At 43.6% G+C, this 27,074-nt stretch overlaps 1 protein-coding gene across 1 annotated transcript in view; it reads left to right on the top strand.

The window, feature by feature from the left end:
* cdk19 (cyclin dependent kinase 19) overlaps positions 1–27,074 on the top strand; it is a 94,808-nt gene that overhangs the window by 18,382 nt on the left and 49,352 nt on the right. The gene's annotated exons all lie outside the window — the stretch shown is intronic.

Here is a 27,074-nt window from a genome sequence, read left to right as displayed (position 1 = left end):
AGATGAGGATCAAAAACAGGCTTAACTTCAGGTCTCAGAATGAAAGTAAATAGGAAATCAATATCTGAAGTAGGAGTAAACAAGGAAACAAGAAATAAAACTAGCAACACTTTACTGATCCAGCTGAGGATATTTGATTACATTGATTCTCCTTCCCACAGAGGTCTTCAGATAAGCACCTCATTAGGGTGTCAAGGCCTTTTTGTTTTCCTCCTGCTCATCACGCCACCCTGCTTCTTTATCGGACCATCCAGGCAGTCACATCCCCGCTGCAGCTCGACATGGACAGCAGGTTGCATAACACGGCCCACTAAGGTCTCACAGCCTTTAAACCTCTGTGACAGAAGCTTTCTGTGTTTAGATAATGCTTGGGCAACTTGGGTTAATCCTCTGCGAGCCGGTTGTGGGAGGTGAGTTGGCCTGTGTAGGTTGAGTTCATCAGGGTGGGGATTATAGATGGAGGGTGTCCAGGTAGGGTGGAAAACAGGAACTTGTTTGTTTTTTGGATTAGAAAATGAGCTCCAGGTCATCGGCTGTAGTGTTTAGTGTTTAGTTTTGAAGTGTTTCTTAAGACTATGTGCATGAGAAGACAAAGGTTTTGCGATTGACAGAGTAGTCTGGACTTTGGTAAACCTGGGGGGTTTATTTCAAACCTGATCTGATCTCTCATACCTCGTTCTGGCAATGTGGACGTGTAGGGATGGAAAGTGAGATGTTTTTGATACAGTACCAATGCGATACTGCTCCTCGGTCTCATTCTTTATCAATTCCCCTATTGATTCCTATTCAAATGCCGGCCCACACAGGTTTTTCAGCAGCGACACCACTGTTTTATTGTAGTAAATTGTAGAGGAAATGAGGGAACATTTGTACAGTTTTCTTTGTTATTAAGGTTTTCAGGTTTTTCTCAGAAAGAATCTGCTCAGCCTGCCTGTGTGGCGCTAATGTTATTATAACGCCACACTTTGGAGCGTTTCTTCCTCTCCACAATGACTCCTTCTTGTTGCCAAGTTTCCAGCAGTGTAGAAACGAGTATGACGTCACTGTCAGAAAAACATGCCGACATTGATAAAAGCAATTGATAAGCCCAGCTATGATTCTGGTTCTGATTTGTTCATAGTGGAACAAGTTCCTAATTTACATCCCTACGGATCCTAGATCTTAGCAGTCAACCTCAGTGAGTAAACTAGTATTATTGTTATTATTATTATTAATAGCAATGATGCCAAAACATATTGTTCTTTCAACGAAATCAAATTGTCTCAGCACAATATGATTCTGTTGAAAGATATTAATATGAATTGTTGTGTTAGGAAAATCTCCAGTGGTTTGATTATGTTATGGAAGGGCATTCACCCACCTGCTCCTGTTTCACAGCTGTTCACCTCATTAAGTTTGACCTTCCTGAATTGAAACATTGTCCATGAATTTCATTATTCCCATGAAATGAGTCTTGTGTTCCCTGTCAGGCACAATGGCTTTTGTTTAGCTGAATTTCCTGACCTCATAAATACCCCCTTTCTTCCGCTCTGCCAGAGCAGTACATGTGGGCAGACACAGCACCAGTCAGTATTCACTTTATGGCTAGTTTTCCATGTGAAGATTAGTGCTCACACTCCCTCAGCAATACTGATCTGCTGCCAAAAAATGACACAGTATAATAATTGACGGTCCTTTTAACCTCAATGGTAAACTTTAAAAAACAGCCCTCCTTTGAGATGAGGCCCATTGTTTTCTGCCTCAGTCTCCATAAGGCAGCCTGCATCAGCCATTTTTCCACACCATGCAGCTCACTGTGCAAACAGCAACATATTTGAGTTGTGTTTATAGAGGGTGGAGGTTGAAAAGCTCCGATGCATGGTTTCTAGGGATCGAATGAGTGCTGATGTCTCGCTGTCAGTTAAATGGGAGAGTTTGTTGTTCTCAGGCATTGTTTAAGACTTCTGGTAAACATACAGTATATATGCACCAGTAAATCTGCTACAACTGTTGCTGCCGTAAAATAATAAGAATAATAATGAATCATAATAATGATAATATTTAAAGCTGCAAGCAGAATTGAACGGGCCCTCGCACCCCACATGTGTCGGGGGGCTGGCAGGATGCTGGCAGAACCCACCATACACAGGGCTCCACCATACACAAGGCTCCAGACTAACTTTTTTTACTAGGAGCACTGTAGCCCCCAACTAAAAATTTTAGGGGCGCAACCAGAAATTTCAGGGGCACACACGGTCAATCAATAATAGATGCAGAAATTACAATGTGCTGTTTCAAACTTTTTAAAACACTTTTATTGTGCAGTTTTGAAGATGCAACGTAGAAAGTAAACCTACAGCACCATCACATTCATGACAGTACAGTATGGGTGTAGGTCCACTAAAGTCACGGTTCAGTACATACCTCGGTTTTGAAGTAACGGTACGGGTCAGGACGGTACGTTTCATAGTTAAGGGGGGGGGGGGGGGGGTGGCATATTTGTCAGAACGAACAAAAGTTGTATTAGTAAACAATTAAACACAACAATTTTAGCTGTAACTATGAAACATACAAATATAATGTATAGCAAATATAAAAAATACTGCTGCAGTTCTCCAATAAATACAATACGTATTAAATAATTTAATAATAATAAATAATAGCATTAACCTAGGTTTTGGCATTCGCCCATTCAGAATTCCCAGGTAGGGGTTGTTGAAATAGTTTAGGGAGCTGGGTTTGAACAGCTACGGTGACAGTAACACCTGGATGGTGCCTTTTTAAATGTGTGTGAATGTTCATGATTAATCTGGAATCTGCAGTTATCCTACACTTGTATTTGAATGACGGGGACGTCTGCAAGCTCTGGTTTCATGTTGTCGTTGGCACGTAGTTCGCTCTCTGTTCGCTAGACATTGATCCACAAAGCCGCACTCACAGGGGAGCAGGGGCGCCCTGTGATGCCGATATGCTGCCTGCTCTGCTACCCCCCCCCCCCCCCCCCCCCCCTCTAACTGGAGGCTAAACAGACTGGGAGGAACTTAGGAGTTTTAAGTTACGCACGGCAAAACAAGACTTTACATCTGCCATATTAACGCTATGTACGCCACATTTACAAACCCACCTCTGTACCCGCCCAGAAGGGCCTGTACCGTGATGGTTCGGTACAAATACGCATGTCGTTACACCCCTACAATACAATATTTTAAAAAAATCATACATTCAAATTCAAAAAAAGGGATGTGATGAGACGATACACAATATTAAGTCCGCAAGAACGAGACACGATGAGATTTTAACACTATTTTCAAATGTCAGCATTTTTCTTTACAGGGGTCATTTTAGCAGAGAGCTGTGGTGGTGCTGCAGGTGTCACATTTTGTGCATCCTAGTCCTCAAACATTTTGTGCATCCTAGTCCTCAAACATGTGTAAAATTAAAATTGAAGCACAAAATCCAAGATGGCTGACTTCCTCTCCACCGGAAAAAAAATTGTGCTCTTTAAGATGAGAGCAATGATCCCACCAAATTTCAAATTTCACCAAGAACATCAAAGGACCTTTATACCAGCCATGGCGTGCGTATTTGGGCTCTATGGAGCCCGCTGGCCACACACGAGCCCAATGACTTTTGACCATTGCAACTTTCGCCCCTTCAACCTCTATGCCAATTTCTGTGAGCAGGTGGACAAAACTAAAACTCTAAGGGGTTATGACGTATAAGCAAGAAACATTTGAGCCCAGGCCCGATCATTTCAAGTACTGTAAGTGCAGGCCTGGCCTGGGATGGGGGGAAGAGGGAGGGGGGACAATCATGCTAAAGCCCGGCTCGGATCAACTGACTGATAAGTTTGATTGACCCTAAACCTCATCATCCGTGAGGCTGCAGCCTGCCGTCAATCAATAACAGCCTGGTCAGCAGTATTTGTCTGTAAATAACACCAAATGGCTGCAGCTGCGCTGATGTCTCGCTGAACTAGTGTCTCTGTCCATTTTGGAGGGATAAGGCTTGGTGTGCACGTTCTCCCGCAGACAGAGCTTTCTTTCCTTCTGCCAGTCCGGTGTGTTGTGAAGATGATTCTGCAGTTAGGGTCTTTTCTCAGAGCTGAAATCCCTTTGAAATCAGATTTTGATTTAGTTCAGTATTAGTTAATATGCATTTCAGTCATTTGATTGTTCTACTCAACAACAGCTGTGTTTTCTTCAGATTGATTTTTATGATACCTTCATTTTCATTGTGTATTTGAAACTTTCATGTCAGTGACCATCTAGCGGCGTTGAGATGACCTACTTGCACCTGCAGCTCTCTAAAGGCCCTGATGCAGCAGGCTGACAGTCAGCCATCCCACACCGTTGGCACTAGTTTGCTCTCATCATCTGCTTTTCAAACGATACAGCATGGCGAATCAGCAGGGCAGTCAGTGAGAGGGACGACTCTGATTGGCAGGTCAGTCAGTGCACCAGAAGAGAAATGAAGTGAGGAAAGTAAACAAACAAACTTGTTATATCGGGTCACATTCATTTTTTTATCCATTGAGCTCTTAACAGAAACGGTTTGTAACTGTTTGTGTTATTGTTTGCATTACATATCATTTGTTCTTTCAACATCAGCTTGTGTTGTTAATGTGTTAACTGGCTAATGAGTGTCTTGGATATATCCTGATGGTCTTCTGGTTTCCCTTTTTGAAAGTGAAATAAAGACTATTGCTGCCCGCTGGTATGGAGAGTTCTTTTTTTCTCCACACAGGGACAGGACAGATGTGTTAGTTGTCCGTTAGCTGTATTCTTTGCGGTGTCTTCATGTGCCACTATTACTGAGACAGTCGAATCTTTGTCACCACTAGTTTTTTCAGGGTTCCTACGCAGTCTGGAAATGTCTGGAATTGAATTAGAGTCATTTCCAGGTCCGGATAAGTTTGGAAAAGAGTTTGTGTTGTTTCCAGACTTTTATCTCACTTTCTAAAATCAAATATATGAATATCTACAAATAAATATCTTTTTTATGAAGTTGAAATCCAGAAACTGCCTACAAGTGTGATGTGATGGTGGGTGACCTGAAAACACATTTGGTTCTTGAGTAGCCTCCTAAAGGTGGACTGGCAGCCATGGCCAGAGTCTGGCTTAGCTGTGAATATTTGGAGCCTGTCCAGTGAGTGCTTTCTCTCTGAGGCCTTTAGGGAAACATGACCTATTTCCCTCAGAAGCCTCCACTCTTGTTCCTGCCATGCTCATATTCTGGCCTCTTCGTGCTCATTTAAACACCAGTGTACATACAGTATGTCAATAAATATTTTTATGAGTCAGAGTTTAAGCTCAATGATGATGTGGAGCATGTTATTGCAGCAAAAAACAGTAAATAAGGATAATAATATGATGAGCAGTGTTTCCCCCAGGTTTACAGCGTTCGGTGTATCACACAATGAGCTACACTCAGCATCAGAAAATGTATTTGAAATAATTAATGTCCAAAAGATTCAAATAATGTTCCCCAACAGAAACAGTCCAAAGTTAAATCAAAAATCAACAAACTAAAGAAAGAATTTCAGTTTGTTTAATTCTGTTTTAGTTGTTTTTTTGTAGGAGTGAACCCTCTTCTCAAACACAATAAAGGATCTCTGATAAGTTTCAGTTTCTTTGCCCCCCTGTAGGAGTGGAGCCTCCTCCTAAACAATTCAACAAACGATTTTTGAACAAGTGAATCTCCAATGCTGTCGGAGTTTTCTGAGAATTGTAAACACACAGCCATGTAGAGACATATTTTACATGCTGTCGTGTAAATAAGACAAATAACATAAAGCTGTTTAGTTTGTTTACTTAAAGTACAAGGTATAGAGCTGTTCTATACGAAAGGATCCTTAAATGACTTCTGTTTGGGATCTGATTCTATTCAGAAAAAACAATTAAATTAAATAAACCTGACATTCAAGGGGGGCGGGGGTGCCATTGGGGGGGTACAGCGCCTCCTTAATATAATGGTAGGGGAAACACTGATGAGGACATTCAGCAACCTGCCCTCCATCCCTGCACAGGTGGAAGAAAAGCCTCAATGGCCCTTACCTACAAGCACATTAAAGTGAGTCACAAGATTTTCTGCCCATGGTACATTTTCCCACGGGACACCAGGCTTTCTGTGGTGAAGGCGGGATTACAGGCGTGTGATTATGGCTCATGGTGTCGTTTTCCCAGGACTTGGTTTTATTGTTTTATGTTATTATATCAGCAGCTTGCAGACTTTTAAAATGATCAATGTAAGTCCTTGTTAAAATGGATTTATTTACAGCTCAGATAAGTATATGTATTACATACAGTAATGCGTCAAGAGGCTAGGAAATTCATCAGCTTTGTGCTGTTTGGCGACTATAATGTGTCCCCAGGCTGTAAAGTGTGTACTATATCGGTGACAGTCGTCCGATGCCAAGCAGAATTGTGTCACCACAGTGTGTTTTGTGTGTTTTTACTGTTAGTGGCAAAGTGTGTGACACTTTGCTACTATCAGTTAAAAGTTGTGATTAGTAACTTGGATATAGTGTATTCTGTTAGCCAATTTGACTGTTGTCAGAAGGTTGAATGGGCGTTATCAGTTGTTCATCACTAACATATACGAACTCACCAGGAATAACAATGCCTAAGCAACACTTTGCCACGGTGTCTTCTATTAATATCCCCGGACTAATCCATTTTTCTTTTTTCTTTTGATTTCTGCAGAATTTTGAATAAAGACGAATCCGGCGAGCCGTTTGTGTGTTTCACCATCTAGCAGCGCCGTCATTACGGTGGTGGTGTCTACCTCTAGTATGCGTGCATTTGAATGGGAGCTGTCATTAGAAGTGAATCTTTTCTACTTTTACCTGTACTTGTATAGTAAAAACCTGTGCAATTCTTTGCTGCTGGAACAGCAGTGGGAAACTTCAACTTTGGAAACAAACTGAATGAAACCTCAACCGTAACCTCATGCAGAGTGCCCCTGTCTGAGGCCGTACGGTCTACATGGATTCAAACCTTTACCTCATGCAGAGCGCCCCTGTCTGAGGCCGTACGGTCTACATGGATTGAAACCTTTACCTCATGCAGAGCGCCCCTGTCTTAGGCCGTATGGTCTACATGGATTCACACCTTTACCTCATGAAGAGCGCCCCTGTCTGAGGCCGCACGGTCTACATGGATTCAAACCTTTACCTCATGAAGAGTGCGTCTGTCTGAGGCCGTATGGTCTACGTGGATTCAAACCTTTACCTCATGAAGAGCGCCCCTGTCTGAGGCCGCACGGTCTACATGGATTCAAACCTTTACCTCATGAAGAGCGCCCCTGTCTGAGGCCGTACGGTCTACATGGATTCAAACCTTTACCTCATGAAGAGCGCCCCTGTCTGAGGCTGTACAGTCTTCATGGATTCAAATGTTAACCCCATGCAGAGTGCCCCTGTCTGAGGCCGTACGGTCTACATGGATTCAAACCTTTACCTCATGCAGAGCGCCCCTGTCTGAGGCCGTACGGTCTACATGGATTCAAACCATTACCTCATGAAGAGTGCGTCTGTCTGAGGCTGTACGGTCTACGTGGATTCAAACCTTTACCTCATGAAGAGCGCCCCTGTCTGAGGCTGTATGGTCTTAATGGATTCAAACCTTTACCTCATGAAGAGCGCCCCTGTCTGAGGCTGTACAGTCTTCATGGATTCAAACATTTACCTCACCAAGAGCGCCCCTGTCTGAGGCTGTATGGTCTACATGGATTCAAACCTTTACCTCATGAAGAGCACCCGTGTCTGAGGCTGTACGGTCTACATGGATCACAGCTTTAACTCATGAAGAGCGCCCCTGTCTAAGGCCGTACGGTCTACATGGATTCAAACCTTTACCTCACCAAGAGCGCCCCTGTCTGAGGCCGTACGGTCTACATGGATTCATACCTTTACCTCATGAAAGGCGCCCGTGTCTGAGGCTGTACGGTCTACATGGACTCAAACCTTTACCTCATGAAGAGCGCCCCTGTCTGAGGCCGTACGGTTTACATGGATTCAAACCTTTACCTCATGAAGAGCGCGTCTGTCTGAGGCTGTACGATCTACATGGATTCAAACCTTTACCTCATGAAGAGCGCCCCTGTCTAAGGCTGTGCGGTCTACATGTATTCAAACCTTTACCTCATTAAGAGCGCCCCTGTCTTAGGCCATACGGTCTACATGGATTCAAACCTTTACCTCATGAAGAGCGCCCCTGTCTAAGGCCCTACGGTCTACATGGATTCAAACCTTTACCTCACCAAGAGCGCCCCTGTCTGAGGCTGTATGGTCTTAATGGATTCAAACCTTTACCTCGTGAAGAGCGCCACTGTCTGAGGCTGTACAGTCTTCATGGATTCAAACATTTACCTCACCAAGAGCGCCCCTGTCTGAGGCTGTATGGTCTACATGAATTCAAACCTTTACCTCATGAAGAGCGCCCGTGTCTGAGGCCGTACGGTCTACATGGATTCAAACCTTTACCTCATGCAGAGCGCCCCTGTCTTAGGCCGTATGGTCTACATGGATTCACACCTTTACCTCATGAAGAGCGCCCCTGTCTGAGGCCGCACGGTCTACATGGATTCAAACCTTTACCTCATGAAGAGTGCGTCTGTCTGAGGCCGTATGGTCTACGTGGATTCAAACCTTTACCTCATGAAGAGCCCCCCTGTCTGAGGCCGCACGGTCTACATGGATTCAAACCTTTACCTCATGAAGAGCGCCCCTGTCTGAGGCCGTACGGTCTACATGGATTCAAACCTTTACCTCATGAAGAGCGCCCCTGTCTGAGGCTGTACAGTCTTCATGGATTCAAATGTTAACCCCATGCAGAGTGCCCCTGTCTGAGGCCGTACGGTCTACATGGATTCAAACCTTTACCTCATGCAGAGCGCCCCTGTCTGAGGCCGTACGGTCTACATGGATTCAAACCATTACCTCATGAAGAGTGCGTCTGTCTGAGGCTGTACGGTCTACGTGGATTCAAACCTTTACCTCATGAAGAGCGCCCCTGTCTGAGGCTGTATGGTCTTAATGGATTCAAACCTTTACCTCATGAAGAGCGCCCCTGTCTGAGGCTGTACAGTCTTCATGGATTCAAACATTTACCTCACCAAGAGTGCCCCTGTCTGAGGCTGTATGGTCTACATGGATTCAAACCTTTACCTCATGAAGAGCACCCGTGTCTGAGGCTGTACGGTCTACATGGATTCACAGCTTTACCTCATGAAGAGCGCCCCTGTCTAAGGCCGTACGGTCTACATGGATTCAAACCTTTACCTCACCAAGAGCGCCCCTGTCTGAGGCTGTATGGTCTTAATGGATTCAAACCTTTACCTCGTGAAGAGCGCCACTGTCTGAGGCTGTACAGTCTTCATGGATTCAAACATTTACCTCACCAAGAGCGCCCCTGTCTGAGGCTGTATGGTCTACATGGATTAAAACCTTTACCTCATGAAGAGCGCCCGTGTCTGAGGCCGTACGGTCTACATGGATTCAAACCTTTACCTCATGAAGAGCGCCCGTGTCTGAGGCTGTGCGGTCTACATGGATTCAAACCTTTACCTCATGAAGAGCGCCCCTGTCTGAGGCTGTACAGTCTTCATGGATTCAAACATTTACCTCACCAAGAGCGCCCCTGTCTGAGGCTGTATGGTCTACATGGATTCAAACCTTTACCTCATGAAGAGCGCCCCTGTCTGAGGCCGTACGGTCTACATGGATTCAAACCTTTACCTCATGAAGAGCGTGTCTGTCTGAGACTGTACAGTCTACATGGATTCAAACCTTTACCTCATGAAGAGCGCCCCTGTCTAAGGCCGTACGGTCTACATGGATTCAAACCTTTACCTCACCAAGAGCGCCCTTGTCTGAGGCCGTACGGTCTACATGGATTCATACCTTTACCTCATGAAAGGCGCCCGTGTCTGAGGCTGTACGGTCTACATGGATTCAAACCTTTACCTCATGAAGAGCGCCTCTGTCTGAGGCCGTACGGTCTACATGGATTCAAACCTTTACCTCATGAAGAGCGCGTCTGAATCCATGTAGACCGCACAGCCTTAGACAGGGGCGCTCTTCATGAGGTAAATGTTTGAATCCATGTAGACCGTAAAGCCTCAGACAAACATTTACCTCATGAAGAGCGCCCCTGTCTAAGGCTGTGCGGTCTACATGTATTCAAACCTTTACCTTATTAAGAGCGCCCCTGTCTTAGGCCATACGGTCTACATGGATTCAAACCTTTACCTCATGAAGAGCGTGCCTGTCTGAGGCTGTACGGTCTACGTGGATTCAAACCTTTAACTCATGAAGAGCGCCCCTGTCTGAGGCTGTATGGTCTTAATGGATTCAAACCTTTACCTCATGAAGAGCGCCACTGTCTGAGGCTGTACAGTCTTCATGGATTCAAACATTTACCTCACCAAGAGCGCCCCTGTCCGAGGCTGTATGGTCTACATGGATTCAAACCTTTACCTCATGAAGAGCGCCCGTGTCTGAGGCCGTACGGTCTACATGGATTCAAACCTTTACCTCATGAAGAGCGCCCGTGTCTGAGGCTGTGCGGTCTACATGGATTCAAACCTTTACCTCATGAAGAGCGCCCCTGTCTGAGGCCGTACGGTCTACATGGATTCAAACCTTTACCTCATGAAGAGCGCCCCTGTCTGAGGCTGTACGGTCTACATGGATTCAAACCTTTACCTCATGAAGAGCGCCCCTGTCTAAGGCCGTACGGTCTACATGGATTCAAACCTTTACCTCACCAAGAGCGCCCCTGTCTGAGGCCATACGGTCTACATGGATTCATACCTTTACCTCATGAAAGGCGCCCGTGTCTGAGGCTGTACGGTCTACATGGATTCAAACCTTTACCTCAAGAAGAGCGCCCCTGTCTGAGGCCGTACGGTCTACATGGATTCAAACCTTTACCTCGTGAAGAGCGCGTCTGTCTGAGGCTGTACGGTCTACATGGATTCAAACCTTTACCTCATGAAGAGCGCCCCTGTCTAAGGCTGTGCGGTCTACATGTATTCAAACCTTTACCTCATTAAGAGCGCCCCTGTCTTAGGCCATACGGTCTACATGGATTCAAACCTTTACCTCATGAAGAGCGCCACTGTCTAAGGCGGTACGGTCTACATGGATTCAAACCTTTACCTCATGAAGAGCGTGTCTGTCTGAGGCTGTACGGTCTACGTGGATTTAAACCTTTACCTCATGAAGAGCGCCCCTGTCTGAGGCTGTATGGTCTTAATGGATTCAAACCTTTACCTCATGAAGAGCGCCCCTGTCTGAGGCTGTACAGTCTTCATGGATTCAAACATTTACCTCACCAAGAGCGCCCCTGTCTGAGGCTGTATGGTCTACATGGATTCAAACCTTTACCTCATGAAGAGCGCCCGTGTCTGAGGCCGTACGGTCTACATGGATTCAAACCTTTACCTCATGAAGAGCGTGTCTGTCTGAGGCTGTACAGTCTACATGGATTCAAACCTTTACCTCATGAAGAGCGCCCCTGTCTAAGGCCGTACGGTCTACATGGATTCAAACCTTTACCTCACCAAGAGCGCCCTTGTCTGAGGCTGTACGGTCTACATGGATTCATACCTTTACCTCATGAAAGGCGCCCGTGTCTGAGGCTGTACGGTCTACATGGATTCAAACCTTTACCTCATGAAGAGCCTCCCTGTCTGAGGCCGTACGGTCTACATGGATTCAAACCTTTACCTCATGAAGAGCGCGTCTGAATCCATGTAGACCGCACAGCCTTAGACAGGGGCGCACTTCATGAGGTAAATGTTTGAATCTATGTAGACCGTAAAGCCTCAGACAAACATTTACCTCATGAAGAGCGCCCCTGTCTAAGGCTGTGCAGTCTACATGTATTCAAACCTTTACCTCATTAAGAGCGCCCCTGTCTTAGGCCATACGGTCTACATGGATTCAAACCTTTACCTCATGAAGAGCGCCCCTGTCTAAGGCGGTACGGTCTACATGGATTCAAACCTTTACCTCATGAAGAGCGCCCCTGTCTGAGGCAGTACGGTCTACATGGATTCAAACCTTTACCTCATGAAGAGCGCCCCTGTCTGAGGCTGTACGGTCTACGTGGATTCAAACCTTTACCTCATGAAGAGCGCCCCTGTCTGAGGCTGTACAGTCTTCATGGATTCAAACATTTACCTCACCAAGAGCGCCCCTGTCTGAGGCTGTATGGTCTACATGGATTCAAACCTTTACCTCATGAAGAGCGCCCGTGTCTGAGGCCGTACGGTCTACATGGATTCAAACCTTTACCTCATGAAGAGCGTGTCTGTCTGAGGCTGTACGGTCTACATGGATTCAAACCTTTACCTCATGAAGAGCGCGTCTGTCTAAGGCCGTACGGTCTACATGGATTCAAACCTTTACCTCACCAAGAGCGCCCCTGTCTGAGGCCGTACGGTCTACATGGATTCATACCTTTACCTCATGAAAGGCGCCCGTGTCTGAGGCTGTACGGTCTACATGGATTCAAACCTTTACCTCATGAAGAGCGCCCCTGTCTGAGGCCGTACGGTCTACATGGATTCAAACCTTTACCTCATGAAGAGCGCGTCTGTCTGAGGCTTTACGGTCTACATAGATTCAAACCTTTACCTCATGAAGAGCGCCCCTGTCTAAGGCTGTGCGGTCTACATGTATTCAAACCTTTACCTCATTAAGAGCGCCCCTGTCTTAGGCCATACGGTCTACATGGATTCAAACCTTTACCTCATGAAGAGCGCCCCTGTCTAAGGCGGTACGGTCTACATGGATTCAAACCTTTACCTCATGAAGAGCGCCCCTGTCTGAGGCCGTATGGTCTACATGGATTCAAACCTTTACCTCATGAAGAGCGCCCCTGTCTGAGGCCGTACAGTCGTCATGGATTTAAACCTTTATCTCATGAAGAGCGCGTCTGTCTGAGGCCGTAAGGTCTACATGGATTCAAACCTTTACCTCATTAAGAGCGCCCCTGTCTTAGGCCATACGGTCTACATGGGTTCAAACCTTTACCTCATAAAGAACCCCCCTTGTCTGAGGCCGTACGATCTACATGGATTCAAAACCTTTATCTCATGAAGAGTGCGTCTGTCTGAGGCCGTAAGGTCTACATGGATTCACACCTTTACCTCATGAAGAGTGCCCCTGTCTGAGGCCGTAAAGTCGTCATGGATTCAAACCTTTACCTCATTAAGAGCGCCCCTGTCTTAGGCCATACAGTCTACATGGGTTCAAACCTTTACCTCATGAAGAGCTCCCCTATCTGAGGCCGTACGGTCTACATGGATTCAAACCTTTACCTCATGAAGAGCGCCCCTGTCTGAGGCCGCACGGTCTACATGGATTCAAACCTTTACCTCATGAAGAGCGCCCGTGTTTAAGGCCGTACGGTCTACATGGATTCAAACCTTTACCTCATGAAGAGTGCCCCTGTCTGAGGCTGTACAGTCTACATGGATTCAAACCTTTACCTCATGAAGAGTGCCCCTGTCTGAGGCCGTAAAGTCGTCATGGATTCAAACCTTTATCTCATGAAGAGTGCGTCTGTCTGAGGCCGTAAGGTCTACATGGATTCAAACCTTTACCTCATAAAGAGCGCCCCTATCTAAGGCCGTAAGGTCTACATGGATTCAAACCTTTACCTCATTAAGAGCGCCCCTGTCTTAGGCCATACAGTCTACATGGGTTCAAACCTTTACCTCATGAAGAGCTCCCCTATCTGAGGCCGTACGGTCTACATGGATTCAAACCTTTACCTCATGAAGAGCACCCCTGTCTGAATCCGTACGATCTACATGGATTCAAACCTTTACCTCAAGCAGAGCGCCCCTGTCTAAGGCCCTACCGTCTACATGGACTCAAACCTTTACCACATGAAGAGCGCGTCTGTCTGAGGCCGTACGGTCTACATGGATTCAAACCTTTACCTCATGAAGAGCGCCCCTGTCTGAGGCCGTACGGTCTACATGGATTCCAACCTTTACCACATGAAGAGCGCCCCTGTCTGAGGCCTTACGGTCGTCATGTATTCAAACCTTTACCTCATGAAGAGCGCCCCTGTCGGAGGCCGTACGGTCTACATGGATTCAAACCATTACCTCATGAAGAGCGCCCCTGTCTGAGGCCGTACGGTCGTCATGGATACAAACCTTTGCCTCATGAAGAGCGCCCCTGTCGGAGGCCGTACGGTCTACATGGATTCAAACCATTACCTCATGAAGAGCGCCCCTGTCTGAGGCCGTACGGTCTACATGGATTCAAACCTTTACCTCATGAAGAGCGTGTCTGTCTGAGGCTGTACGGTCTACATCGATTCAATGTCATAAGTGATCCAATGCCATTCTGTGCTTCTGTTCCTTTTTTGGTGGTCCTATGTAAAGTTGCTCCTGGCATTTTCATGTTTGCAGACAGCATTTCTGTGTACTTCTGTGTTACTCACCAAACAGCATTGTTTGTATCCTTGAGGCCTTACAAACATGTTGAGTTCAGGTCCATCCTTGTCAAATATTTGCGAAGTTTTTTTTTTAAAGTTTGCATGGCTTGCAATGTTTTCTTGTCTGTGTTGTTAACATGTTTACTTAATTCTTCCCTGACTTTGTTGGCACATTGCTGCGTTTCTTAGGTTGGTCATAGAAAATGTGTCTTTCATAGCTTTTCGGCCATGACCTACCACCTTAAAACATGTAAGTAACGTTATACGAACATGACCTATCACCTTAAAACATGTAAGTAACTTTAGACGAACATGACCTACCACCTTAAACATGTAGGTAACGTTAGACGAACATGACCTGCCACCTTAAAACATGTAAGTAACGTTAGACGAACATGACCTTCCACCTTAAACATGTAAGTAACGTTAGACAAACATGACCTACCACCTTCACATGTAAGTAACGTTAGACGAACATGACCTACCACCTTAAACATGTAAGTAACGTTAGACGAACATGACCTACCACCTTAAACATTTAAGTAACGTTAGACGAACATAAGCCTGTGAATGTTCTCATTCGTCCAGGTCATCGTTATCCTCAAAGCAATTTCAGTCAAAATCAACTGGACTGGTTGTTTGTCTAGGAAGACGTTTCACCTCTCATCCAAGAGGCTTCATCAGTTCATGTACGCATCTGACCAGGCTGGGACTGGTCCAACTAACTGGTGTGGAGATCCAGGTATTTAACCTCTCACAAGGCCGATGATGTCACTGACACCCTTTGTGCTCCAAGTGCCCACGCCCGTCGTTAGAGTGACAGTCGTTGGTGGGCAGTTGGTTTCGACTTCGTTAGTGCTCTATTGAGTCTGAACGACAGTCGTTGGGGTCACCCGGGCCATGTGTGAACAGTTGTCCTTTGAAGTTAGATTGTTGAATCTCCTGGGAAGGGATGAAAGGGCGGCATTGTAAATTGGAGATAAGTGGTGTCTCAGACCCCCTCCTCTGTTTAGCGATGGTTTCTCCACTTTTACATAGATGGCTTCTTTTACTCCTCTTTCAAACCATCTGTCCTCTCTGTCCAAGATTTGGACATTGCTGTCATCAAAGGAGTGGGCTTTCTCCTTGAGGTGTAAGTGGACAGCCGAGTCCAGGCCTGAGGAGTTAGCTCTCCTGTGTTGGGCCATGCGTTTATGCAGTGGTTGTTTTGTTTCTCCAATGTAAAGATCTTTGCATTCCTCGTTGCATTGGACAGCATAAACCAGGTTGCTTTTGTGGTGGTATGGTGTTCTGTCCTTCGGATGTACTAGTCTTTGTCTGAGTGTGTTACCGGGTTTGAAATACACAGGGATGCAGTGTTTGTTGAAAATCCTCCTGAGTTTCTCCGATACCCCGGCCACATATGGGATGACTATGTTGTTTCTCCTGTTATCTTTTTCTTTCTCAACCACTTTGGTTTTCTTTCTGGAGGCAGCTGCCGTTTTAACAAAGGTCCAGCTGGGGTAGCCACAAGTTGTGAGGGCGCCTCTCAGGTGCTTGCGTTCTTCCCCTTGAGCCTGTGAGCTAGTGGGTACGTTATCAGCTCTATGTTGCAGTGTTCTGATAACGCCAAGCTTGTGTTCAAAGGGTGGTGAGAGTCGAAAAGTAGATATTGATCCGTGTGAGTGGGTTTTCTGTATACCCCTATGTGGAGGCTCCTGTCATTCTCCATATGGACGTCACAGTCCAAGAACGGCAAGCTGTTGTCCTTAACTTCCTCTCTGGTGAACTTGATGTTTCTGTCCACTGAGTTGATATGTTCAGTAAAAGTTTGCACCTCTTTGGATTTGATCTTCACCCATGTGTCGTCCACATATCTGAACCAATGGCTTGGGGTTACTCCTTTAAAGGAGTTCAACGCCTTGCCCTCTACCTCCTCCATGTACAGATTTGCCACAATAGGGGATACTGGTGAACCCATGGCACAGCCGTGTTTCTGTCTGTAAAAAATGCCATTAAACTGGAAATATGTGGTATTCAGGCACAAATCCAGAAGTTGGGAAATGTGGTCTGGTTTGAGATTTGTTCGGTTTTGTAAGGAAATGTCCTGTGTGAGCCGCTCTCTTACCGTGGCCAAGGCCTCCATGGTTGGAATACAGGTGAACAAGGAAGTCACATCGTAGGACACCATGGTTTCATCTGGATCCATTTTTAGGTCTCGGACTTTGTTCACAAAGTCCATGGAGTTTTGGATGTGGCGTGGGGTGTTTCCCACCAGTGGTGCCAGAATATTGGCAACATGCTTGGCAATGTTATAAGTGACCGAGTTTATGCTGCTGACAATGGGCCTGAGCGGGGCCCCTTCTTTATGGATTTTTGGGAGTCCATATAAGCAGGGGGTTGAGTCCTGGGGGTAAAGCCTGTAATACTGTGGTTTGCTAATGACTCCTTCTTTTTGTAGTTGCTGTAGACATTCTATCACCTTCTTTTTGTAACCGCTGGTAGGGTCTCGTTTCAGAGTTTCATAAGTGTTAGAGTCACTGAGTAATGCAGAGATCTTTGCCTGATAATCAGTTGTATTGAGAACAACTGTGCATCTACCCTTGTCTGCTGGAAGGATAGTGATGCTGTGGTCTTTGCTCAGTGCCGTTACTGCTTTTCTCTCCTCAATGGTGAGGTTGGATGGGGGGACCTTAGCCTGGGACAACGCTGCTGACACTTTCAACCTTAGCTGTTCAGCCTCAGTTCCATTAAGGTTGTTTTTCTTTACAGCTGATTCCGTAGCCGTAATCAACTCCACAACGGGTACCTCTTTTGGTGTCATGGCAAAGTTCAAGCCCTTGGCTAAGACCTCCTTCTCTGGGTGGGAAAGATCTCTGTCCGACAAATTCTTAACCCATCTGTTTTGTGTTGCTTCCTTTGCTGGAAAGTCATTTTTTTTGCCTCCAAGTGAGTATTTCTGTGTTTTTGCCAGTGTCCCGGGATTGCAAATTGTGAAATTTCTTGGTTTGTCTCTCTTTGCTCTTGTTGTGCTGCGATAGTTGGGCTTTCTGGGTGAAATCCACAACTCTTTCCATGATAGAGACAGGTAGGATTGATGTGAGTTTCTGGAGTGAGAGGTCCGCTGTTAGACGAACATGAACTACCACCTTAAACATGTAAGTAACATTAGACGAACATGACCTACCACCTTAAAACATGTAAGCAACATTAGACGAACATGACCTACCACCTTAAACATGTAAGTAGTGTTAGCCATATATATACACTATATATGCGTTGATTAGTCGACTAATAGCTCTAAATGACGACCCCTGGTCGAACAAGAAAAATTCTTGGTCGGGGGCAGCCCTGATGTTAAGGAAGGAAAATAGTCCAACATCAATTGACAAGTGCATGAAAAAAGGATGGTCCCTTTTAAGCAGCTCTTCAGGTACCCATGTCAGAGTGTCGACTGAGCCCATCAACAGTTACAGTACAGGAGGTTTAGCTCCCCTAAAATAGAATTAAACTGTCCTTAAAACAACAAAATTCTTTTTGGCAGGTATTAATAACTTACTAGCCAGTTTGGCCGGTGATGTAGAATATGAGGCATTACATGCTTGATACAAGGTTCTGTTCTCAGTCATTTATTCCTTTTGCGTTACTGCCTGTATTTCCCAATGCACGCTGTGCCGTAATGCTACGTGATGATGTTTCATACAGCCATTGGCAGTGTGCAGTTTGCAGTGAAACCATGGAAACAAGCGTCCAACAGAAAACACAAGAAGAAGAAGAACGTACCTATTTAGTCATTTATTTTAATCTAAACTTTTGACTTTACTAACGTTAGCTAACTCCCTCCTCTTTAGTCATTTAGTTTAATCCGAACTTTTGACTTGACTTTACTAACATTAGCTAACTCCCTCCTCTTGAGTCATTTAGTTTAATCCGAACTTTTGACTTTACTTTACTAACGCTAGCTAACTCCCTCCTCTTTAGTCATTTAGTTTAAACTGAACTTTTGACTTTACTAACATTAGTTTACTCCCTCCTCTTTAGTCATTTAGTTTAATCTGAACTTTTGACTTTACTTAACTAACGTTAGCTAACTCCCTCCTCTTTAGTCATTTAGTTTAATCTGAACTTTTGACTTTACTAACATTAGCTAACTCCCTCCTCTTTAGTCATTTAGTTTAATCTAAACTTTTAACTTTACTAACATTAGCTAACTCCCTCCTCTTTAGTCATTTAGTTTCATCTGAACTTTTTACTTTACTTTACTAATGTTAGCTAACTCCCTCCTCTTTAGTCATTTTGTTTAATCTGAACTTTTGACTTTACTTTACTAACGTTAGCTAACTCCCTCCTCTTTAGTCATGTAGTTTGATCTTAACCTTTGACTTTACTTTACTAACATTAGCTAACTCCCTCCACTTTAGTCATTTAGTTTATTCTGAACTTTTGACTTTACTAACGTTAGCTAACTGCCTCCTCTTTAGTCATTTAGTTTAATCGGAATTTTTGACTTTACTAACCTTAGCTAACTCCCTCCTCTTTAGTCATTTAGTTTAATCTGAACTATTTTACTTTACTTTTATTAGCTAACACCCTCCTCTTTAGTCATTTAGTTTCATCTGGATGTTTTACTTTACTAACGTTAGCTAACTCCCTCCTCTTTAGTCATTTAGTTTAATCTGAACTTTTGACATTACTAACGTTAGCTAACTCCCCCCTTTTTAGTCATTTAGTTTAATCTGAACTATTTACTTTACTTTTATTAGCTTACACCCTCCTTTTTAGTGATTTAGTTTAATCTGAACTTTTGACTTTACTTTACTATTGTTAGCTAACTCCCTCCTCTTTAGTCATTTAGTTTAATCTGAACTTTTGACTTTACTTTACTAACGTTAGCTAACTCCCTCCTCTTTAGTCATTAAGTTTAATCTGAACTTTTGACTTTACTTTACTAACGTTAGCTAACTCCCTCCTCTTTAGTCATTTAGTTTAATCTGAACTTTTGATTTGACTAACATTAGCTAACACCCTCCTCTTTAGTCATTTAGTTTAATCTAAACCTTTTTACTTTACTTTACTAACTTTAGCTAACTCCCTCCTCTTAAGTCATTTAGTTTAATCGGAATTTTTGGCTTTACTAACATTAGCTAGCTCCCTCCTCTTTAGTCATTTAGTTTAATCTGAATTTTTGACTTTACTTAACTAATGTTAGCTAACTCCCTCCTCTTTAGTCATTTAGTTTAATCTCAACTTTTGACTTTACTTTACTAACGTTAGCTAACTCCCTCCTCTTTAGTCATTTAGTTTAATCTGAACTTTTGACTTTACTTTACTAACGTTAGCTAACTCCCTCCTCTTTAGTCATTTAGTTTAATCTGAACTTTTGACTTTACTAACATTAGCTAACACCCTCCTCTTTAGTCATTTAGTTTAATCTAAACCTTTTTACTTTACTTTACTAACTTTAGCTAACTCCCTCCTCTTAAGTCATTTAGTTTAATCTGAATTTTTGACTTGACTAACATTAGCTAACTCCCTCCTCTTTAGTAATTTAGTTTCATTTGAACTTTTGACTTTACTTTACTAACATTAGCTAACTCCCTCCACTTTAGTCATTTAGTTTATTCTGAACTTTTGACTTTACTAACGTTAGCTAACTGCCTCCTCTTTAGTCATTTAGTTTAATCGGAATTTTTGACTTTACTTTTATTAGCTAACTCCCTCCTCTTTAGTCATTTAGTTTAATCTGAACTATTTACTTTACTTTTATTAGCTAACACCCTCCTTTTTAGTCATTTAGTTTAATCTGAACTTTTGACTTTACTTTACTAATGTGAGCTAACTCCCTCCTCTTTAGTCATTTAGTTTAATCTGAACTATTTACTTTACTTTTAATAGCTAACACCCTTCTCTTTAGTCATTTAGTTTAATCTGGATTTTTTACTTTACTAACGTTAGCTAACTCCCTCCTCTTTAGTCATTTAGTTTAATCTGAACTTTTGACATTACTAACGTTAGCTAACTCCCTCCTATTTAGTCATTTAGTTTAATCTGAACTATTTACTTTACTTTTATTAGCTAACACCCTCCTTTTTAGTCATTTAGTTTAATCTGAACTTTTGACTTTACTTTACTAACGTTAGCTATCTCCCTCATCTTTAGTCATTTAGTTTAATCTAAACTTTTGACTTTGCTAACGTTTGCTAACTCCCTCCTATTTAGTCATTTAGTTTAATCGGAACTTTTGACTTTACTTTTCTAACGTTAGCTAAGTCCCTCCTCTTTAGTCATTTAGTTTATCTGAACTTTTGACTTTACTTTCCTAACGTTAGCTAACTCCCTCCTCTTTAGCAGATGGATCATTAATGAAAATTATCATTAGTTGCATCCCTCAGTAATTAAGAGACATGTCACCCGGAGCAACAGTGAGGCTCATCAATGAGTTTTTAACAGTTCAGGAAGAAGAGATACCGGGCCGCGATGCACACTAGACACTAGTAGATACATTCACTGCTGGTTTGAGTCCTTTCATTAGATTAATCAGAAAAATATAGAATATCACCAGAATTATTCTTTATACAATATCATTACTCTATGTTCCGAGTTCTGAAAGAATAAAATGGCATTTTACTTACTTACTAGTTGACTGTGACTTAATTACTCAACATAATGGTGTTGAGTCATTTAAGTAAATACGCTATGTAGCTTTGGTACCTTTTTGTCTGCAGCAGAAATTTAATACACTGTGGTTTTGTGTGAACTGCAACCACTAGAAATAAACCTATTACACTACTTGTGAATGTTCTCATTAGTCCAGGTCATCGTTATCCTCAAAGCAATTTCAGTCAAAAAATTTAGTTATTAGTTAGTAATATGTGTAATATAGTTATTACACTAATATGTGTAATATAGTTATTACACTACTACTACTACTACTACTGCAGTACTACTACTACTAAAGTACTACTATTGATGAACATGTGTCCATGATCGGGTTTCAGATGCTGGGTTTGTGTGTGGAAGTAGCATTAGTGTTCATATGAGGACTCAGAGGGTTAGTCTGGTCCAGCACACAGCCTCCAGCGTGTTGAGCGTGGTGCCACAGAGCTGGGGATGTAAAAGCCCTAAGCCCAGGGCTCATTACTACAATGTCCTATTATAGCCTGTGGATTAAGGTTGTGATGAAACACAAACCTCTTTTCCCCAAGCATACAACTCCTGCATTATCCCCCTCAGTTTGTCCCTCCCTCTGTCACTTCCCATGCCAAGGCCGTCCTCAACTTCTTTTTGGGTACAACATTATCACAATTGATCCAGTGCATATTTATTTTGATTGATTTAAGATAATTAAAATACATTGGCTCTGGGTAGAGGTGTTCAGGTCCTGGTTTTTATGCTGTACCTCACTGTAATGAAAGGTTCTTTCCACATTAAGGCCTTTACACACCAGGGGCATGGCCAGGGCTCTAAACTAGCGGTTGCTACTCGCCAAATGCGACTAAAATATTCCCCTGGTGACTGAATTTTGGAGGGCTCTATGCCACAGGGTGGGTAAATGTTTGTCCCGATTGTCATGCTCCTGCAATAAATCGTGCTGATTTAGCAAAACATTGTAGTAGCTATCAAATGATAAATTATGACGGTAGCAAACGTTAGCGCTAAATCTGGGATTTGTTGTGTGTCGTACTGAAGTTGCTCCCCGACATCACAGCTGTAGAAAAAAGTTCCCCTCAGAAGCAACGTAGCGTACGCATCACTGATCTAGAGATAGACCGATACATCGGTTGACTGATACCATCGTCCGATATTGCGTTTTTTGAGGCCAATGTGGTCTGCTGCATTCGCCGATAGTTTTTAGCATTTGAAATGATTCAGCTCAGTCTTCATTCTTTAAAGCACACTAAGGTTTCAGTACAGCTCATGTTCTCTTGCCTGAATAAAAACCAAAGCCTGAGTAAAATTTAATTACACCTTTTATTAAGTGATGTCTCTTCCATGTACACACTCTTTAACAGTCACATCCTGACCACATCAAACCAACATGTACTGCAAACTTTGCACAGGAAAACACCACCTTCCGCTTCATGCTGCCCCCATGGAAGCACACCGTTCCAGTCATCAAATGAGTGTGTTTACATGGACATGAATATCCAGTTAATGAGGCTTATGATCATATTCAGGATATGGTGTTTACATGAGCACAGAGAACTCAGGTTATTCATATTCTCCGTACACATGAGGAATACTCTGTTATATATATTATATATATTATATAATATTCTGTTAGCAGAGGCACTGTTTACACAAACAAACCAGCTTCAGGAAATCTGAAACATTTAATAAAACGTAACAACTTAACTGCTATGTTCTCCTTCTCCCGTCTTGGGTTTTTGTCTTGTGAAATCCATGTTTTATTTTTATTTTGTCTCTCTTTTCTCCTGCACTAACACACAGACTAGCCTCCGTAGCTTACAGAGCTATTCCTGTAAGGATCTACGTAATAACTTGCTCCGCACTTCTACCAGCCTGTGTCACTGACAGCGCGTAGGACAGGACATCAGTGGATGAAGATACACAACGTCTTTCACTCCCAAAAGACAAAACTGCTGGCAGCCGCCATCTTTGCACCGCTGTCAAATGAGGCGACTGACGGAGAACGTCAACAACGGAAGTCAAAAGTAGATAGCGCCCTCCTATTCCTTTTTCGTCTCAACCTACTTGAATCGTCACACAATCAATTTGAACTGTCTCAAGATGAATGGATACATCCCTAGCTCAGATTTCAGCACCAACCAGAAGTTAGAGCGAAACTGGTGTGTGTGTGTGTGTGTGTGTGTGTGTGTGTGTGTGTGTGTGTGTGTGTGTGTGTGTGTGTGTGTGTGTGTGTGTGTGTGTGTGTGTGTGTGTGTGTGTGTGTGTGTGTGTGTGTGTGAGAGACAGGGAGAAAGAATGCTATGCGCAGATGAATAAACGGAACAATATTTACATTTCAATGTCGCGTTGAAAAAAACCAAGAAAGAAACAATCAATTTGTGGCGCTCGATGTTGATTCTATGGCACAGTTGCCACACATTGGTCTATGCATGGGACACACGGAATAAAGTTGTACTCCATAAGACTTGCATCTATTAATTGTCTGTTAAGTTCCTCTCTATCACAGAGTGAGTTAAAACAATGCTGATTGAGCATATGACCCACTAATGAAAGCACTTTTTTACTCCACTCAGCAGCGGACGGTCTGCCCAGGTGGAGCTCGTCACTGCTGATTATGCTGCGTTCACTTGTTCTTGGAAATCAGGAATTTCCAACTTCTGAAAGTAAACGTGTAATGAAAGGGAACGTTCGAGTCTGAATTCAGAGTCAGGCTCAATCTGATGTGTCTGACCGCTGCAGTAACATTTCATTACTGCTGACTCACACTGGAGGATCAACAGACATATGGAGCATGTGAACGCATCATGCCAGGTTTCCAAAGGAACTCTGGGAGTTGAGGACTTAGAGGCTCGCCTGCAGTAACATCTTACCGCCAAAAACAATGTATCTCAATTCAAATTTAAACTTTAACCTCGCTGTGAATCTACCAACCACATCTGAAATAAAAGACTATTTAGGGTACATCCCCGCGATCAAAAACAACCTTTTTTTTTGTCGTTCTTAAAAAGTTTTCCGTCAACACAGACTCAGCTCAAGAAATCTCTGTGTCCACGAGAAACCAGTGAAACCGACTAAAAACGCCACAGAAATACACCAACAACAGAGAAGAAGAGACGGGGAGACGCTGTGGAGAACACAAACGCCGGAGATATATGATGCTGTTAAATATTCTTTAATAAAGTTATTTGTTTAGGAAAGAAGCATTCTTAGTACCTTTGCAATGTCATACCACCATATCGATAATCAGTGAATTTTCCCCATCTAAAATAGGTATTGTATCAGTCTCCCCCCTCCCCCACCAACCAGGCCCGGCCTGCATTCAGACTTCTTCAAAAGATCTGGGCCAAGGCACGAATGCCCTCTTGCTGATACGCTGATATATACATTTTATGCTTGAGCTCGTACATTTGAACTTGTCCAATTCTGTCGTGCCAAAGCCCACTTCTCAACTGTACCGTGCCTGGACGCGGCTCTCACACTTGTCAAAAGAACTCGACTTTAGCCGTGAATTGTGCTTGGGCAAGGTACGAATGCCAAGTGTGAGTGTGCCCGCTCACTGCATCATTCATTTGTCCTTCTGTGATACTCAGTTAGTAAGAAATGAGGACGTTGGACTTGAGTCAGCCACTCACGGAGCCTGTGTCAGTGAATAATTCATTCAGTGTGTTTCAGTTCTGTTGCCGTCCCAACTGAAACACCCTGCAGACATGGAGGCATGTCAAAGGGCATGATTGATTATGAACAGTCTGTGGTGGGTCAGCAAATGGCGTAGTGTGAAAGGGAGTGAGTAAAACCAATGATTATGCATTATGCAGCTGCTGTCTCACTGCTGACTTCCATTAGGCCTTCAGCTGCTGTTACAGCCAGAGACTCACTGATACATGAACATACAACAGTACAAGTTTCCATCCTGGTACAATGGATTCATCTTATTTTCACTTGGGACATTGAACCACTGCATCTCTTTGACTGGGATAGTTGGTTGCCATAGGAATCACATTATGTTATGTTCGACTTACATATGGTGTTCATCATATAATGGTCAATAAATTATGATGAAAATACAACTCTGCATTGCATGTATTGTGGGTAAGCTGCTGAGGGTGTGTGTTCAATGTAAGCCAGCCTTGTATTTAATCTAAGGAATTCTTCAATGCCTTAGCAAAGCATTTCAGAGTATAGCTTGTTGGTATACCACTTTGGTATAGATTGTTAGCATTAAGAAGAGGCAACAGGAATGTGAGAGTGAAAAATGTGAATTCTTAAACTGTGAGGCACACCCCTCTGGGGAAGTGTGGGAAAGTTGAAGGGGCTGTGCAGAAGGAAGCGGTGAAGCAAACAAACACGTGCATGCTGGGAAGTTATCTGATAGATTTTAGTTTGACCCTCTGTTTTAGCCAGCTTATCAACGTGCTCAGCAGCTGCAGCAGTGGCTGTGACACAGCTCATGGAAGACATTAAGGTACAGGACAGCCCTTAGTGCCCGATTGTTGCACTCATTCTCTGTCAGTCCAATCTGAACACATAGACATGATGCACATCATTGTAGATTCAGCGTGACTTACACATTCTGAGGTTATCTTTATCTTCAAGGTCCAGAGGATAGAATAAATTTGCTAAGAAATCTAAGGGAAAGTTGCAGCCACAGAAAAAAACGGACGTAGTCTCTGTGTCGTCCTCACCCTGAGGTTTCTGAAGAGCCAAAATGGAGCTCAAAGTGGGCGTCTTTCTGTGGCTCCGGTCATCGCCATCTCTGCATTGTTATGACTCTGCCTGCTCCTGGCTAATCCAAAAATGGTGAAAGAGGTGCAGCTGAGGTGGGCCAAATGGGGAGCATTCCTATGTTCCCCGGGTCCTATGTTCCCCGGTCACAAACAAGGCAGGGAACATAGGACCTTTTTTAGGAAAAGTGGGGAACATCTGACCGTTTTTGTTTTTTTAAAAAGGGTCCTATGTTTCCGGGTCACATACAAAGCGGGGTCTGCTGTTCCTCGCTTGTCACAGAAAGGGTCCTATGTTCCCCTGCCTTTTTTCCCCCCCCCGGCAAATAGGCCTATGTAGACCCTAACCCTGACCCCAATCCTGACCCTAACTGTAGCTTCTAACAATAACAAAATGCTGCGAAGACAGAGGCATATGCGACCAGGGAACATAGGGATGCCCCCGCCAAATGAAGCCTAGCTGATAGCTAACAAGCTAGGCTAAGAAACTAGCTAGATTGCTTCACCAGAGAGGAGAGCCGAGGGCAACAGCCTAGAGAGTTACTTAGTGCATGTATCATTTACAATCAAGGCAGCGCAAACCACAGAACCAGCAGTGGGTGCATCCGGAGTCCGATCCCTCTGCTGCGGTTCATGCCATGCGGCTAACTGTCTCCTCCAGTTAGGTACCCCCACAAATAGAACCTAATACATGTCTAACAAACAATATGAAGCAAATCAATTCACCTGAATTTAGATTAAACCGACAGATCATCAATGAGATAATATTGCTGTTGCAAACAATGAACATATGTATGGATGTCCGCAGGGAACTGAAACTGTAATGTTGCTATAGACAGCATTGTGTGAGATTACAATCTTGAATATGACTGTTATTATAAACTGAGTACTCCTGTTTTCGATTAGCGCCTATAGAACACTGAGGTCTTCTCCTTTGTTTTCACCGTAAGGGGGCGTTTGACGTAGGGTTGCTCTCTTCTATCGAAAAGGAAGGAGCCCATTGGTGCTTTGTTTTCTATGTAAGGCCTCCTCTCATGCTACTGCAGAGGTTTGGTGTTGTTTGGAGCAGTATTACTGGTTAAAAAAGACGTTTGAATGCCTTCACCGTGCTGCCCCGAGCTAATCAGTGTCTTAGCCACATTCGGCTGTTAGCAACTCTCCGACATTTCTCCGTTAATAGTTGTTACATGAAAAAAAATGTCTTGATGGCTTATTTGATGACTGTGTTTGCCGAAAAAGACCCTGGGATGATTTTATGCTGGAATTTCACTTTAGGAGG

This window comes from Echiichthys vipera, assembly GCF_963691815.1.
Source record: "Echiichthys vipera genome assembly, chromosome: 19".
In the NCBI taxonomy this organism is placed as follows: domain Eukaryota; kingdom Metazoa; phylum Chordata; class Actinopteri; order Perciformes; family Trachinidae; genus Echiichthys; species Echiichthys vipera.
Note: the sequence above shows the minus strand (reverse complement) of the source record. Positions and strands in the feature narration are given on the sequence as shown.